The sequence below is a fragment of the Sinocyclocheilus grahami genome, unplaced genomic scaffold (genome assembly GCF_001515645.1).
Source record: "Sinocyclocheilus grahami isolate Dianchi unplaced genomic scaffold, SAMN03320097.WGS_v1.1 scaffold969.1, whole genome shotgun sequence".
Classification (NCBI taxonomy): Eukaryota; Metazoa; Chordata; class Actinopteri; order Cypriniformes; family Cyprinidae; genus Sinocyclocheilus; species Sinocyclocheilus grahami.
In genome coordinates this window covers 463,041-475,113 of record NW_015506148.1, presented here as the reverse complement: position 1 = coordinate 475,113, position 12,073 = coordinate 463,041, and positions in this window count along the sequence as shown.

Sequence of the window (12,073 nt, the reverse complement as noted above, 5' to 3'; positions counted from 1 at the left end):
CTGCAGTCAGATTGGAATCTGATCATGGATGGGAAAGAGACATCAAGGCCATCCTTGCCTGAGTGCACCTATCGGCCTCATCACCCCAGAGCCTGTACAGAACGCTGTGCAGGTTCGTTTCAACAACAAGCACTCCTGTGCACAAAGCATAGTAGAGCAAGCCTATGGCATGCTGAAAAACCCTTAAAGAAACCTTTTTCTTAAAGGCCTTAGATTTGAGCCCTGCCTTCGCACTGAGTTTGTTGCATGCTGCGCTGTGCTTCACAATCTCGCTCATTTCAATAGGGACATATTTGAGCCAGAGGATGTGGAAGACCATGATGACAGCCCCCTAAACCCCACAACCTTGAAGTAAGAGTGGGAGAACATGTGTGGGACAATCTGGCAACTGCTGTGTCTGCTCCAAACATTTGTGTGCCTGCTCTTCATGAGCACGTCTACCTGTAAAACATTTGAACAGATTATAATGATTTACAATTCATGACCCACAATTCACGTGTGGGTGTTTTTGTACATTACACCACTCATATTCACACAATATTCATAACTTTATAAATATTTACAGTAATAAAAAAAAAAAAAATAAAATAAAAAAAAAATATATATATATATAGATGTATATGTATATGTTTGTTCTTTACAGAAATCAAAATGTGTAAAAGATCGGAAGATGCCTTTGACTCATAATTTATTATGATTATTTTTTCGCAATTATTTCAAGGAGGCAAAGGAATCTTCAATGCTCACACCAAGTCTGCAGACATTTCAGATCATAAAAAATGCACAAACATAAAATAAAATCAGAATCAGAAAGAGCTTTATTGCCAAGTATGTTTGCACATACAAGGAATTTGTTATAGTGTCACAAGCTTCCAGTACACGGAGACAACAACAACAACACAGATCATACAAATAAGATGTGAATAAAATACACATGCATAAATATAAACCACAAAAAAAGAATAAATTGTATGTACAGGTGTACTATAGATAGAATAGGAATAGAACAAAATAAAGTTGTAGGATGGCAACGCCGACCAGATGGCAAAAGTTCAAAAAGGAGATGGCTTGGATGTGATGGATCCAGAGTGATTTTCTGAGCCCTTTTCTTCACTCTGGATGTATACAGTTCTTGGAGGGTAGGCAGGGGGGCAGTCATATCTGTATTAGAAGTAACAAAATGATCTGACTTTATATTTTGTGTCAGGTTTTCTTCGTCACCTTGCCTTCCAGTCCCTGCTCCACCACAAAAGCTCTGCAGCAAATGCACAGAAATCAAGAATCAGAAAAATGCTGTAATAACGCTGTTTGAAATTACAATAATTAAAATAAACTACAGCTTAAGATTTAAGATTTAATTTCTGTAGTATACTCACTCAAACCCTTTGATGACAGCATTCCTTCATCATCGGATAAGTACACGTGTGTGCTCATCTGTCCCTGTAACCAAAGTTCCCTTGGTTCTATTTATTATTGTTATTGTTATTGTTATTATTATTGGTTCTATCCCTATCCCTATTCTATAGTCTTTGCTGTAACATCCAGACAAGATTCAAATCCTCTATGATTTATGCGCTCAATACTACATTTAAATGTTGAGGTAGTTGCTGATGTGTAAGCTTTCACAATCCAACACAAATGTTCTGCAATTTAAGATTACCATTTTGACGCCCTATAGGCGTTGTTGTTGAGTGCTCCAAATGCAAACTTTGCATGCAACAATCCAGCAACAATTGACAGCACTCTGATCCAATGGCATACAGGTATTGTCAAATTGACAGTACTCTAGCCCAATGATGTTGGGAGATCCAGTGGGGGCAGCAATCATATTTCAGGGTGGCCGTGCCACTCTTTATCACAACCCTGCTAAAATGTGGTACCAGTATGTGCACTCATTGGCGTCCCCTCCTGCTGGTGGCGCCCTAGGCGACCGCCTAGATTGCCTATGCCTGGAAACGGTACTGCAACTGACAGAACATTGCATGACATTCAATTTATGACTATAAAACATGCAACAACTAATAGGCTAACAAAAAACTGAATAAGATGAACATTTAAAATGTAGTATTGTAAAACAGTTTTCTGTCTGTTTTAATAAACTTTAACCATATTTTATAGCTTTATACTCCACATCTACATTTTGCTCCTCCTTCCTTTTTTCATTTCAGATTCAACTTCATACCTCACCTTCTTTCTGCTCTCTCCTTCCTTTCTTCCATATCCTAATTCAATTTCTTGACTGCACACTCATTTCTGTTTTCTGAAAAATGTCAATATTCACGCATTAGGCCAAGTGGGCAAGCCATGTTTAACCACCTTACAAGAAAAACTAACATTTTTAACAATTTAACAGTAACAAATAGTACAAGTACTGTCACAATAAAATTTGTTTACATTTAGTGAACAATCCTATAAGTAGAAATGAAAATATGAATGTCAAAGGGCTTACTATCTTTCATGATGAGGGAGTCCTCCTTTTTGTAGCCACAATGACCAGGGTCATATTGCATCAGTCAAAGTCAAGTCAAGCCACCTTTATTTGTATGGTGCTTTATACAATACTGATTGTGTCAAAGCAGCTTTACAGTGTCAAACAGGAAACGTTTATCAATAATGCAATGGGACAATAACATCATCATTAACATCATAGTCATTTTCCCAGTTTAAGTTAGTTCATTGATGATTCAGTGGTCATCATCCAGTTCAGCTCTCTTCCAACAGTGTCTGTGCAATCAGTCAAGCGTCCCCAAAGAAATAAAGAAATAATGTCCCTTTAATTAAAGACCATTGTTATGTTCTGAAAGTGAAAATCCATTGAGCACAGAACAATCAAGCTTAAACGGCCCACTTTACCTGAATTTACGCTATACAGCTAAATATTTATCGATTGAAACTTGTTGCCAGGTTATACATTAGCATTTATGCATTTGGTGGACGCTTTTATCTATAGTGACACACACTGCATTCAGTTCTTACTTTCCTTGGGAATCTAACCAATGACCTTCTCGTTACTAGCACCATGCTCTACTATTTAAGCTACAAAAAAACATTTTTTTCACGCACAATTAAACCTCTGCAAAGAATCATGGGAGCGAAGTGTCCATCAGTTGTAGCCTTTGAAATAATTCATTCTGAAGGGCCTTTTGAAATGGCCATTTTAGAACACTGATTTGGCATGACCCTTCAATATGTGCCCTTCAGAAGTAGATTTATCCCATTTGGAACGCAGCGCTCATGTACGCGGTTCCACTTCTGAAGAATGTTGTTGCATTACTGTGTCCAAAATCGCTCACTTGTTCACCCATTCTCTAATTCCTATATAGTGCATGGGAGTGAAGTGCACTATATTAACAAAAAGTGAATGAGAAATGAAGAATTCAGACACTGGAGTGACTGATGTTAATAATAATTAATCATCAATCAATATCAATTAATGTCAATCTGGTTTTCCATGAGCAGGCATCCTAACTGCCTATTTTCTTGTGTTATTTATAGTCAGTAGTAAGGTCTCTTTACTGTCCTAAGTTATTGTAACTGTGACCTTAATTGCCTACCTGGAAGTCTTAAGGACTGCTCGACAGTTGCATGTGCAATAATTGTGTATGGTTGACACAACATGCATAAAAATATACAAATAATTTTTGGGTACACTCAGTGGAATAGCGATTAAATTAATTTTCAATTTGTTTTAGCTGATCGATTCATTCAGACTCAGATTCAATATCAGATTAACACTAGTTTTCACTATTATCAGATATTTAAAAAAAAATTTAAGGAAAATGTGATAAGTATAAAAGTGCAAGTTTGTTGCTATTATCAGACAAGTATTTTTCACAGTCAACTTTCAAAATTTTATTTTCAACAATGCCTTGTTACTGCAACTCTTTATTAAAACCTTACGTCTAAAATGGATGACCTATAGCCTAAATGCGAACATTTACTCTTTACACTCTAGCACCTTTTACTTGAAGGATGCTTTCACTTTTTAGTCACAGTTAGTTTTATTAAATAAAAACACACACAGACAGGAACATAAAAGACATAACTGACTAAATAACATGTCAAAACACTATACTACTTAAATTGCCATACAGACATAATACAGTAGAGATACTTAATAATAGTATCTACACAGATAAAAAAAAAATATATATATAACTACAGGAGTATTACATTCCAGGGATCTTCATTCCAAGACATAGTTTTCATATGGGAACAGTGTGAGGTGTGTGACACCAAAAGAATAAAAACATTACATCGTGGTTATATAAAATAGGGATGGCTCCACATTTTTCATGTTCAATACTGTAATCTTGAGTATCTGCTAATAACAACGACAATTCAATACCAGTACTGTTTTTTCCCCTTATCAGTTGAGAATGTCTATACTGTTACGGGGCGAACGAGACGAGAGGCGTGCGGATTCATATGCAAAGCTTTATTCTTAGACATGGTCAAAACAGGCAAGGGTCGCAATGGCAAACAGATATTCAGAAGGCAAGACAGAAGAGTACTCAGATAAACAGGCGTAGGTCGATCGATGGCGAACATAATCCAACAGGGCAAGGCAAGAGATAATCCAGGTTAACAGCATTAGTCCAGGCAGGGGCAAACAGAGTCCGAAACAGCAAGACAAAATTGAAGAATCCGAAAACACAGGCAAGAATCTGAACACAGGAAAACAGGCAAGGCGAGATTATGACTAAACTAGGAAAAACAAGAAGTGGCTCCGTAGAGTAGCTATCGCTGGGTGAGTGATAAACGCAATACAATACTCTGAAGTGAGGAAGAGGAAGTCCATGGTTTATGTAGGGTGTTTGATTGGTGGCAGCTGTGTGTGTGTAATCAGTGCAATGGATGATGGGAAATATAATCTGGGGTGACATGCAACAGTTTGTGTAGTGTGAGAGTCAATGTAATTGGAAGGCAACATGTGGTGGCGAGCAGACGGAAAACCACAGACCGGATTTGTGACATATACCTCACTATCTATACACTACTTCATTATAAATAAAGAGAAACACACACACATATACACATCTTACTGCTACTTCTGGTAAAAACCTAAAAATGCAATTACAAATTACTATTTTTGTTTCAAGAGTGTCAAGTTCTGAACAATACATTTGTGATAGTACTAAATAAATATATGCACTATAAAAAAAGTGTTTCTTTAGGAATGTATGGTATAGTAAGTATCGCTTTTTATTTCTCCTCTTTCCTACTACTTGTTTCACTTATGTTTCAGTTTTTATAACCATTTCTTACTATGTGTAAGTAAGTTGTTGTTTTTTAACATGTAAGTTTGGCAGTGTTATTTTTTAGGATTACTGATAAACTACTGTTGTTTGATTTGTATTATTTGTATTTATAATTTATTTAAATTTTAATTTATATAAAATTATATATATAATTTAATTTATTAATTTATTATGTCTGTATAGGTCTTTTATTGGATAAAAGCGTCTGCTAAATGACTAAATAAATAAATAAATAAATGTATGGCACAGATTTTAATAGGACAACAAACGTGATAGATTCAATAAATAAATACTAAACATTTATTGTCTTTCATTGCACAAAACTATCATAGTATGAAAGGCAAAAGCCTTTAAAACCTATACAGAGAGGCACAAAGGCACTTATGCACATTCATGTTGCCAAGTTTGCTTTGTTATATGCAACTTCGGGGTAATTGTGTCTTTTATTATTTTTTTCTTGGGCTTGTTTCCAGAATACAGTTGCATATTTTGGGCTTAATTATAACTAGTTATGGTTAGTTATTCATATTTCCTGTCATGAGCTAAATTCGCTACAGAACTAAATGTATGACTGATTTATTGAAATGTACACCATCCAAACTGATTGAAAAAAAAAAAAAAAACGAACTCATCACAGACTTTAAACATAAACTGACAAGTAGTGAAGATGGTCATTAATTTAATATACTGTCAGTTACTCATACTGAACAATTTAATGGCTTGAGAAGAATTGGAATATAACGCACTAAACCTTCTGTGGTGATTTAATATTTACTTTTCTTTTTTGATCTCGAAAGTAACAACCCACAGTATCAGATTTGGATTGGTCCAGTCTGACTAATACCTGACCCAACAAAACTGGTCTGTATTGGATCGGTAGCAACCTAAGTATAGGATCTGCACATGTAATATAAAACTGAGCACACATATTATTACTACCATCATGTTCTGTACTACTGTACTGCTCTTTCTGCAGAATTCAGTTCAAGAATTCAATATTTTGTTGCAAATTTTCTCCATGCATGACATACCTGAAGTTGCAGAAATGTGCAGTATACAAACTAAAGCACAGAATGCATTGATGTCAACTTGACATTTTATTTCCAGTGTGATAAAAAGCAGGGGCCGAAAGCCATTCAGAGTAAAATATTAGTCTTAATGGAGTCAAAATTCTAAGAATGATGTCATTTTGCTCTTATTTCTACACTTAAGAATAAGCGTGATTCATAAAAATACACGAGTGCTAGGACTAGGTCTCAGCTCCTAAATTATTTTTAAAAAGCCAGAGCGGTCTCCTAACCTAGACAACTGCATCGCAACCGACCGCTCCACCGGGGGGACCCTTGTAACCCCCTGACTGCCCCACCATCAAGGGTGGTGAGGGAGGAGGTTAGGAGGTAGAGTAGTCAGGAGCAGAACGATGTGATCGCTCGGCTCTGAAGCGAAAAGCTGAATATGCGCTGCACCTGCTGCCTACTTATACTCACGCTGTGATCAGCAGCAGCTGGATGCAATAATCGCATGCCAATGTGCATTGGCTCGTTTAGTTTACACTCGAAGTAGATTGGTCCCTCTAAGCGAGATCCCAATTTCGTCGGTCCTCCGACGTGACATCGAGAGTGACCGACTGAAAGGGAACTGTGATATGTTGAAACAACACACTCTCCAACATGGAAAAAGTGTTTTAGACTTGAATAATAGTGAAATTTGGATAAATATAATTGTAAGTTGAACAAACAAGTGAAATTCATTATTATATCCATTTAATTAATTTATTTAAACTCATTATTGTGAATATAGAGTATTACAGTACATCATCAGTCGGGTTACATGTTTAATTACAGGTTAACAACAACTTGTCAATAAAAAAAATTACTTTACTTTACTTTTAGTCATTTAGTAGCATTTTATCCAAAGCGACTTACAAATAAGAAAAAGTAATTAAAACTAAAAGCTAAAACTCTATAAATACTATATATATATACACATTTAAGAAAATAAAATAAATTAAATAAAAATGACAAATGCATACAACAACATTTCAAAACTAATCATTTAAATGAAAACAAAAAAATAAAGCTAAAAACAATTCAAAATATTATAAGAACAAAAGGTATGAGTATAATAATGATTCTAACATAACACTAAGCCAAACACCAAAAAACAACTACATATGTGTATGTACAGCCACACACATATACATATACATGTACATATATATATATATAAATACATTCAAATACATTCATACACGGTAGAGTCGATGGTCTTTACACTCTTCGGTCTTCACACGACCGCAGCTGCGACCACTTCCGCGGTAAACTAAGCTTCTTTTTTATTCATTTAATAAAACTCAAATTGAATTCAGCTGGACACACTTTCCTGTTTATCACAACAAATGGCCAAGCAAAGCACAGGACACTGAGAAGGTATGCGATACAGTACGAGACCAAACGCGATTTCAGCACGTCTCCACACAGTAAACAAAACAAGTGTTTCCTAACAACGACAACTGCGCTAAACACTGAGACAAGAAATAAATACACTTATGAGCTGCTTTTAACTTCTGCTGATTGACTGCTTCTCTCAAAGAGTATATCTTAACACTTTGTTTTGCTGGCGCTTGAACACTTTCCTGTTTATCACAACAAATGACCAAGCAAAGCACAGGACACTGACAAGGTATGCGATACAGTACAAGACCAAACGCGATTTCAGCACGTCTCCACACAGACTAACCATATCCCTTTAGTGGCTCGCGTTATTTTATTAGAACACGCATTATTTGTTTTCCATGCCTTTCTGAATACAGACACCAACCCATCCCTGCACATCACATCCCCTGCACAGCCTGAAACATAACATTTATTTCCATGATCTGCTATTTTCGCTATTATCCTCGCTTGTTTCTTCACAATACCTGCAGAACTTCTGGTGATTCGGCTGTGCAGGTTCAGCTGGCGGCTGGCATAGAACATGGGCGAGTATATGCAAATGTTGGGGGCGTTACTATTAGTGATCCCGACTGTAACGTCACAGTCGGTGTTATGTTCTGATTCACCTATTTTTCAGTGATCTTTTGCATGCACGAGATTAATACAGTTTTCCATTCTATGGCACATTTAATTGCTTCTATTCTTGAACACTGGATGATTATCTAATCAAAATAACAAAATATGGCAGTCGCACAATGGGCAAAAACCGCAGCGCAGTGCTGCATCTTAGAGAACCCCAGTTACACACACACCGGACGTGTTGTGTTCAGTTCAAGCGGTGGTCTAAAACAGTTTATTTAATCACCAAATGGGCAAAATTTCACTTCAAGAATGATAAAAAAAAGCAGCATAAATGAGTTTGAAGTTCAGTGTTTTTTAAAAAAAGCTAAACTCGATCTTGTCCTTCATACAGGAGCTGCTTGATAAGGGGCGCACTCCTTCCACGCTCAAAGTATACGTGGCAGCCATCACAACGTATCACCCTTTCATGGCCGGCCAGTCAATAGGGAAGAATGACTTGAAGAATGTCATGAAGTTCTTGAGGGGAGCCAGGAGACTCAATCCGCTGTGGCCTCATATTGTTCCAACCTAGGATCTATCCACGGTCCTTAGGGTCCTGTGAGGTCCTTTGTTTGAGCCGTTACAGACGGCCAAATTGCAGCCCCTGTCACTTAAGACCGCCCTCCTGCTGGCTTTTGCATTGGTCAAGTGAGTGGGTGACCTTCAGGCACTCTCAGTGAGCGCATTCTGCCTTGAGTTTGGGTCTAATGACCTTAGGCTATGTGCCTAAGGTGCTCTCTACTCTGTTCAAAGCACAGGTTATTACCCTCTCAGCTCTTCCTGTTATGGAGGATGACCAGGCCACTTACTCTGCCCTTCAGGCACAGATATTATCCACCTAACCAAGCTGTACCCCTGCCAGTGGTCAGGACTATTTCTGTCCAAGGATTCTGGCAAGGGCCTTCCTTAGTTGACGAGGTAGGGAGCAGGGCCCCACTCTGTCCAGTCGCGATCATGTGTGTTTCCCCCTCAGTCTATTCGCCGCGGGACCCCCTCAAGCTGTTGCACCCCCCTAAGGACAGCCCTGACTCAGGCCTCATGACCTGGGCCTCACTGATTCTTGGTTAGCGCTGTTCCTTATTATTCCACGCTTCCCTTAGGGCCCTTACCTTGGATGCCCTGTGGCTGGGCTCACGGGATGGCTTTTCTCACAGTTCTGCACTTATAGCATGGTGCCATTGGATTTTGTTCCCCATAAGTATTAGTGAACGCTATGTGAGCGAACCGTATCGAAAGGGAACACTTCACCCAGGTTCCCTGAGATAATGGAAATGGGTATTGTGTAACCATGCTAAAGTGCTGCAGGAGTCGATGCTGATGAAGTTGAAAAATTCTGATGAAATGGCATTCAGCACCAACTTATATAGACAGACGGCCCTGCCCATTTTGGCGGGCTGAAATACCATTTGTTCGTACAGCTACACAAACGTTATCAAATCAGGCTTCAGTATTTCAGAGAAACATTTTTCCCCATAAGCTTTAGCGAACACAATGCTCATTCCTGTTTGTAGGGAACCAAGGTTACTTTAGTAACTTTTACTTTTACTTTAGTAGTGTTTTGTGAGTTCAGACATTTAACATTAATAAGCAAAAGTGTGCACATGCATGTCATCCAGTAGACAGCACCTTGAAAAGGGACTGCAATCATTTTTAACAAATCTCATACATCAACATCCGGTTGAGTGAACGCTGGCGCATCTTTGCTGAGGCTGCTCCCTGGCTTCTTTTTAATATTCTCCAACAACTTTGACAACTATGTGGATTAACTATGTGTGGCTTGTGCTTGCCTGGACTGTCCTGTCTTTTGTACATCGACCATCGACAGCACTGCTCCAGTACTCTGCCGCTGAGCTTTTGAGGTTCTGCCCATGTTTGCACGATTCACCACCACTACCTTCTCTGCTTCTGTACCCGGACATTTTATATTTGCCTCATCAGAAATATATTCACCGTGGCTCTCGTCGGAACTTTCAGTATGACACATCCAGCTCTATAAAGTCATTCTGGTCTCATACTCGACATCCACAGAGGAATACCGGTCGCCGCGCTGATCACTGTGTGTTGGCCCGCCTAGCTAGGTCGGCTAACACGGCTGTCAAACTTAGTAACACTACTGTCAACTTTGGTCTTCTTAACATCCGCTCACTTACGAATAAGGGGCATCTTGTGCAGGATCTCCTCGTTGATCGTAAGTTTGACTTTTTATGTTTAACTGAAACGTGGCAGCAGCCAAATGACTTTATTTCACTCAATGACGCTATTCCTCCGGGGTTTGTTTACATCTCTCATCATTGTTACATGACTCTGGTCGAGGAGGAGGTCTCGCAATAATATACCGCGAGAAGCGTAGGATAGTGCCTGTGAATGTTCCCATTTGTCACTCATTTGAGGCTACAGTATGTCAGCTCTCTGGACCTACTCCCACTATTGTCGTCACTTTATACCGTCCACCAAAGCCTAACAAGGATTTTATTACTGATTTTGCCGCTTTCTTGACTCACCTTTCCACACTCTCACCAAACATAATACTTCTTGGGGATTTTAATATACATATTTTAACAACATTCTTACCAAAGATTTCACGTCTTGCTTGGACAGCTTTGGACTACAGCAATATGTAAACTTTCCCACACACATTAAAGGTCATATTCTAGATTTAATCTGCTGCTCGGGTGTCTCACCTGTTGATTGTAAAGCAGATTCTTTCCCTCTTTCTGACCATATGCTGCTCTCATTCAGTGTAAATCTCTCACTCTCCAAATCCAACCCTCCACGCATTATAACATTCCGAAAAATTAAGGACATTAACTTGGACAATTTATCCTCTAGCATCACTAGCCTCCCCAGGGCCGATAGTTTTTCTACCCCGAATGAACTGGTCTCTCACTACAATAACAAAAAAGTTTTTGATCAGTAAGATCTCCAATGGTTTCCAAAGAAGCCTCCTCCGCTCACCAAGCCCGCACTCACCCGATCCAAAATACAGCAAAAGCAGCAACACCGTGAAACCTTTCTACCATTCAAAACAACCGCCTTCCACACGAACACATTCCAAAATGCAATTTATTCCTGTGATCAAAGCCGAGCCCTCAGCATCACCACTCCAGGCAAAGGTTTGCTACATTTTGATTGGATCTAGGTGGACTAACATAAGCAAACTGTCCAATGCCATCAGATAAAATGCTAGAACAACAGCCAGGCAACTCTTATGGTTTTCCACTGCATGGTATGGCACGGTATGGTTCACTTTTTGGGGGTTTTCCCCTGGGTACAGTACCTGGTACCTGGTACTTTTTTTAGTACCACCTCGGTTGGGGTTCCAAGTGAACCGTACCGTTACCAAAACGTGATGTGTAAACTCTGCTGATCACGGATTGGCCGGAGAGAATCGTCACTACCTGCGTCACTGAACTTGCGACACAAACACAAAAGAACCGCTAGATTTAAATCAGCACAGCCAGCGAAGGATCGAACGCAACTGTTTTGAACGAGCGTACCTTTTTTTAACAACCAAAAAGTTTTGTTGTCTGTTGCGGAAGAACAGACGTTCCTCTCGTTGATAGCAGAGGAGCGGATCCAGCGAGAACTTGATGGGGCGACGCGGAATGAAAAAGTTTTTATAGGAGTCGTGGTAGTAGAGGCGGCGCAACTATAACCACATGTGAATAATCCCGCCCACTCTAAAGCGGTACTGAACTGCAGGGGAAATGCAAAGCTAGCCGAGCTGAACCGTGCCGTGCCGTACTGAGCCGTGCC